The sequence below is a fragment of the Dendrobium catenatum genome, unplaced genomic scaffold (genome assembly GCF_001605985.2).
Source record: "Dendrobium catenatum unplaced genomic scaffold, ASM160598v2 fragScaff_scaffold_974, whole genome shotgun sequence".
Classification (NCBI taxonomy): domain Eukaryota; kingdom Viridiplantae; phylum Streptophyta; class Magnoliopsida; order Asparagales; family Orchidaceae; genus Dendrobium; species Dendrobium catenatum.
In genome coordinates, this window is record NW_021319436.1 from 1,614,946 (window position 1) to 1,621,958 (window position 7,013).

A 7,013-nucleotide genomic window follows, 5' to 3' on the forward strand; every position below is an offset into this window, starting at 1 on the left:
AATATGTTTCATTAAGAAAGTCTAAACTATTACAGCAAACATATAAAAACATTTAATATATAATGTGTTTCATTAAAAAAGCCTAAACTATTACAGCAAGCAAGCAAATAAACCCTAATAAACTATTACAACAAGATTAAAAACATTCTCTTCTCTGTCTTTCTCCTTCTCTCACTCTATCTTGTTTTGTTTGCTCTGTTTCCATTAATTTAAAGACAAATTTAAATGAGTGAATGCGATTCTATTCTACACAATATCTATTACTTTGTCAGCAACTAGAAGTGCGGGAAAGAGCAGCTTCAGTTCGCAAAATAGTTTGGATGGAATGCGGCGTGGAGAGAACGAGCTGCGGTGTGGAGAGGATCGGAAAAGCTGGCGCTCGATTGGAATGATTCCCGCGCAAAAGACAATGTCGGGAGAAAAACGTAACAGAGGGGTAACGGGAGTGGTAATTTCGATTACCTAATAGTGTTTTGGGTGGCTAAATAGTAAATACCAAAGTTTAGGTGTTATATAAGTAAATAGGTAAGTTTTAAGTGTTATGTATGTAAAAACCCCAATTAAATAATATTTAAATAATTAATAAATTTTATTAATTATTTTAAAATAGCTAAGTATTTAACTAATAATTTTATTAATTATTTAATTAGTTTCACTTGTTTCTAATAATAACTAGTAGGAGCCTAGGTTTAGCCTTTCCCTACTTTGTTTCATCTGGCTTCGTTCCTGAGTGTAGTTTTGCACGAGTTCTTCTTCGTCGCTGTTCGACTTCGCTCCTTCAACGACGTTCCCTTCCTGTTGGATCAGAAGTTACGACATTTTTTTATCGGAAGCAACAACGGGAGCTCGCTTGTTGTGAAGAAGGTAACTCTACCTTTCGCACGCTCTCGCGCTTTTACGGCCAAATCCCGTAAATCCGCTGAACCAAAGGATTTCGGAAATCCAAGATTTACCACGAAAAGAGGGAATTTTCAGTCAACCGCGGCTTTGATTTACCGTGAGATTTGGTTTTGCATTTTTTGCCATTTGGCTGGATTTAGCTCAAATCTGCTTCAAATCCGGTCTAAATCCTGCATCCAAACAGCCCCTAAATCACCATCATCATCAACCTCACAAATTCTTATTCAAAAGACACTATATCACACAACTTAATGTACATAATGGCACAAATCCTGATAAATGGGTCCTCCTATGCCCTAACTCTATTGTATAGTGGAGAAAGAGGCATGATTGCAATGAATTCAACAATATTTTATCATTCATCATATCCTAACAAAATTTCCATGATTTGAATACATCCAATCAAAGCTTGAGATGAAGGGCTTCCACGTAAAGTAACACTAAAATTTGAAAAAATCATCTTGGGAGCTTGAATACTCAGGAGTTACAGAAGAACTTTGGTTCTATAGATTATTATGCATAAATACTTAAAAGTAGTAGCAACTGCAGTGGTTTAGAAGCTCTAGGCCATAGCTACGTTGTCATACCATCACCATAAGAAACAAAATTTTACTAAGGAAACTCGGTGATGGTTAACATCCACCATCAAACCGACAATTCATGCTGCGCAGGGCACTAATCTTAATATAAGCATACAATTAGAATCTAATTGCTTTTGTTTGTCAAGTTGAAGCAAATTACAGGATTTCTATCTATAGGCTCAGAAAAACTTTTGCCTTCAAGAAAGAGATTTAAAAAATTCTTTTCCAAGCAAAATATAAAATGAAGATAATGGGCCCCTGAATTTCACCAAAATACCTCAAAATTCATATCATGTTTCTCATTGTAAAACCAAACCATCTTTTTTTTAACTAGTAAATTCGGTAAAGTAAACCTACATGTGTATAATCCTGCTCATATATATATAGAGAGAGAGATAGAGAGAGAGAGAGAGAGAGAGAGAGAGAGAGGATACCCAAAGAAAATTTGTCTCAAAATAGAAATAAGCACATTTTTCCATTGTTTTTGCGCAGCACTTCAAGCTATAGAGGCCCAAGAAACCTTTGAAATTTATCATAGAGAATGAAACAAATCTTTCTCTCTACCCTCTCAAGTCAAGCACTAAGTAAAAAAACAAGGAAGCACCAGTTGTTTGAAAAAAATTCCAGTCCTTCTTAATGCCTCATCAAAGGCAGATTTTCACGCCAAAAACCACTGACATGTCAGAAAAAAAAGAGCATTGATCATTCATATTTGGTAATTTACCATAACAAAACTTTGTGCAATATCCTGAATACCTTGTTCCACAGCAACTCTTGCTCAAATATACATCTACAATAGCCTTAGAAAGGAATATTATTGGAACTTCAAAGAATACAATGTCTAATTGAGGATTTAAAATGAAGAAAAGAATAAAATCTGGCCATATGGGGTAGGCAATCGTATAGGCAATCGTATGGACTTCATGACTAGCATGAAAACTACTGTACTGTTATGCCACCGGTCAGTAAAGAACGCTATATTGAAGCCTACCCATAGATCCAATAACCCAATCAACAGCAAGATGGTGAACAAACAATGTCACCGGCATCACATTGAAATCCATAAAAAATATAAAAAGGCATAGCAAAATAATGGGAATTAAAAGAGAAGCATAAAAGATTTCGTTTGAGTAGATCTAAAGCTGAATACACGGAGTATAATTTTAATAGAAATTTATCTAGCGGATTATTGTGACTTTGCACAATCACGTTATTAAGAAGAGGGCGCGTTTAGATATCTCATGTCTATTGTTCAAAGTGATGATGAAATAGAAGGGGATATTATTAGTAGAATTCAAGTTGTATGGTTGAAGTGGATGAATGAATCGGGCTTGTTGTATGAAAGAAAGGTATCCCTCAAATTTAAGGGGAAAAATCCTATAAGATGGTGGTGAGACCTACAATGCTTTATAGCGCAAAATAAAGGACATTAAAAGAGAAGCATAAAAGAAGAATGAGAAAATATTGAAAATCATAAAATAGGATAAGTGTTGCAGTCTTCAATGAACAACCATACATAATCCCCTTAGTAGTTGCCATTGTGATTTCCTTAGGAGCTTTAAAACCATCCAAACATGCTCAATCATTACCATAGGAAACCTAGAGATATTCCATAGCAACCATATACAACAAATGGCTAAATTTTGAATCATGATTATCATCTCCCGCACAAATTCGAACTAGAAAGAGACATCAACGGCACACTATTGCACGTTATGCGTATAGCATTAATCATGATAATTGGCACATGATTAAGCCCTCCAAACATTATTTCATGGTAGATGAACCTAATGATAGAACATCATTTTGAAATAATTGCATAAAATAAGTGAGATAAACCTAATGATAGAACATCACTCCTTAGAGCGACAAAACTCCATTTGGAAATAAATTCTATAAGTGATTCCATAAAAGAGGACATGATGGATGACCAAATCATGCTCATACAAGTCCAATTTCAAATATTATGATAAAGAGAAATTCATTCCACACATAACACCTTTATAATGAGAAACATGACAACACAGCAGCACAAAATTTCTTGGCATTGCTCCTTAGTTTTGCTTTGACAAATTCTATAAGAGGTCGGTAATCATCAAAATCATCATTAGCATTTAGCCTTCATCATCATGAGAATGGTGTGAAAAACTATTAGTCATAAAAAATGCTTCTCCCACCGCTTCATATAAATCATGACAATTATCTTCATAAAAATGATAACTTTAATTTTTCATCTCACACCGCATCACAGATATCATGTTAATGAACATGATTGAAATCTTAAATTCATTTTAGCCTATTTAATGCATCAAAATATAACCATTTCATTGGTGGAACTTCAGAGAAAGCATATATTCTAACTTCAAGCAACCAAATCAGACCTACAAGGCCTTCTTTGTTAATAACTCAAAAGTAAATGATACTTTATCTAACATGCATATGCAAAGAATATTATAAATTTTTGCAGACATGATCGATCATGAAATGATTGCATTGTTTAACTATCATTGAAATTGTAGGGGTTTGGAGCAGCACATAGAGACCAAGGGAGGGAGAGAGAGAGAGCGAGCGAGAGAGAGAGAGAGAGAGAGCGAGAGAGAGAGAGAGAGAGAGAAAGCGAGGGAGCAAATCACCATAAACGAGCTGTTCGGTAGCAGTTTCTGAGAAGGATTAACCTAAATCCTGACAAACAGCAAAAATGAGATCCTTAAGACCAACAGAATCTTAAAATCCGCTTCTCCCCCATTCTATCTGAAACCCCCGATGATATATAGCCGGTCATTGGACGGATTTCACAAGTCGCAGGTCACGTCGATGCTTCTTCAGCCAGGTTTCGCAACTTTCACGCTTCTCGATCGTCTAGGGTTTCTAGAATTTCGATTTGGTGGAGAAAGACGAGGGTTTCAGACACAAGCTTAAGAGACTGTGCGATTTGGTTTTGCATCTTAGGCCGTTTGGCTGGAGTTCGCTCAAATCCGCCTCAAATCCGGTATAAATCATGCACCCAAACATCCCGTATATCCTACAAATCCCGTTCCTTCTCCGTTGTCCCTAACGGGATTTAGGAGAATAAGCGTGCCAAAAGAGAAAGATCGTTGCCTCCGGCAGACACTTCTCATCCCACATCGCCGCAGAAGGCGAAGAAGCTTCGGGACTTTCAAAACACTAGTTAAACAACGCGAAACCACGCAGCAACAGCGAAGAACGGGCGACTATGAATAGCAAAATCCTAGACAGGCCAAACTACCAAAGGCTATCGAAAAGCATAGACAAATACCAAAAGAAGAGAAATTATATAAGCAACACCCATTTTTGCTCAGATCAGCTTTCTTATTTTTTATCACATTTTTTTTCTTAACCGTAACAATAAATCAAGTGAAAAATAATCGGTCGATTGAATATTAAAAATTTTAAATTTATCGTCTAATTACTAATTAATTTCGAAATCTTTATTTAAAACCAAATATTAGGTACCTTTTTATATTTGCTCTATGTGATATTAATGGCTCAAAAATTAACTATAATAATAATCTATAATAAATATAATTAAATTAATTAATAATGAAATTACTAATTTTCATTAATACAAATTTAATGTAAAAATAATAATATTAATTAATTATAAATATTAAAAAATAATTAAATATTATTAAAGTTTACTTCAGTTAATAGAATTAAATCTTTTGCTCACTTTTTTTTCTTAACAGTAATAATAAACCATTATCTAAAGGAAAACCCTTTTCCCTTTTCCCCATCATGCAAATATATTAATGCATGGGAAAGAAATAAATATTTAAATAATTTGGAGCCCTATCTTGAAATCTATTTTATGCAAATGCAGAATCCAAACAGGAAGAATTCATTGAGTATTTTTTGCAAATACTCAACAAATAAACAGTTATGAGTATTTATTAAATATTTGCTAAGTATACTTACAAATTTTATGAGTATTTGCTGAATATTTACTAAGTACTTGTTGATTTGCTGAGTATTTACAAATATTCAGCAAATCCAAAAGATTCTCCCATTACGAACTCCGCACATAATAATTTCTCCAGAAACACACATGTTGCACGTTTTGAGCAGGTAATTTATCTGGCATCTTCCACAAACTGGATAAAACATGACTTGGAAAAACAAGTCAAATTGAGGACAAGAAAAACTTGGCCATGGAAGATTCAATGAAAGATGGCAAACAGTAAATCCGTCCACAACAAATATAAATCTACCTGCATTATAAAGTAATGATTAGTACTTTAAAACTACCACATTATACAGCAACCAAAAGGACTTTATTCCAAAAAGGAAAGAAAAGGAACAATGAACAATTGGAAGACAACATAATCTATGAAATAAGTAAGTGAAATTACATTCCTAGCATAAAATTTTTATATATTTACATATCTAACATCAAAAAAATTGTGAAACGAAACAAATAGAAAGAGGATTTTCAAATGTAGCTCGCTCTTTCTCATAAAGACTTGGTTAGAAAATATTAGGAATAACCTTTCTTTATTAGATTTAAACGAGAATTTGGCTTTTAATAGGACACAATGGAGAAAAAGGATTCATGTAGCCGACCCCACGTAGTGGGATAAAGGCTTGATGTTGTTGTATGTTGTTGTACATTTATTATCATCAAACTAGCAAAAATATGAAAAGCAAAATTCCACCACGATGCAAAAGAAATAGATAGGCCATATATAGAGAGAGAGAGAGAGAGTTTGATTGATGTCCTCATAAGAAAAATGGCTCTAATCCAAATAAATCTTATATAATTTATTCATTTATTTGAATGACTGAGATTTAAAGTAGCAAATCATCCATTTTAGTTTCCCAATATAAACATTGTTGCTTTGGGTCCCAAACCCTGGACACAAAAATTAGGTTGTGTTATACAATTGATAGCCAGCATAAAGCTTATCGAACAATAATGCCATAATTTATTTAATACATTACGTTAATGTTAGGGTGTTCACTGGAAGCGATGTGCTATATAGCCTAAATACAACAAAAAGTGTACAAGGGATGTATTGTCGCCCGGATACATTGTTAAATAAAAAATGTTCCCATATCATATACGAACGTGGGCAAAAAAATTAGCCCATCATATTTAGGTTTTCTTATATGCAAATTAATTGAATTAACAAATATTATGATTCATAACAAAATAAATATTCTATGTATTCAAGAAACTAAATGAGTTGAAGAATAGACTAAACATATTGATTGTTTAGAATTTAAACTATAGTGTTTATGAATGATTCATACAAGAGCTAGTGTAAGTTTGATTACAGACTAAGTTTGAACAAGAGAAACACTGATCATTGATAATTGACATTTAATTCCAAAAGTTTCCAATTCAAAGATTGTCTCAAGATTCATGCATTTCATATAAATTTTCTAGAGATGTATAACTACTAATAAACACGCAGGAATCCCTTGGTAATTGCAGCTGCGGTTGCCTAATAAGTTCTAGACCTTCCAAGCATGCCACATCAAGACCACAAGAAACATAAAGATATTCCATAG

At 33.6% G+C, this 7,013-nt stretch overlaps 1 long non-coding RNA gene across 1 annotated transcript in view; it reads right to left on the bottom strand.

The window, feature by feature from the left end:
* The window catches only part of LOC110101892, a 26,664-nt gene extending 21,908 nt beyond the window's left edge, over positions 1–4,756 (bottom strand). The window contains exon 1 of the long non-coding RNA XR_002303752.2: positions 4,115–4,756. This is a non-coding gene — a long non-coding RNA (uncharacterized LOC110101892). The remainder of the gene's footprint in view (positions 1–4,114) is intronic.
* Between the last annotated feature and the right edge of the window lie 2,257 nt (positions 4,757–7,013).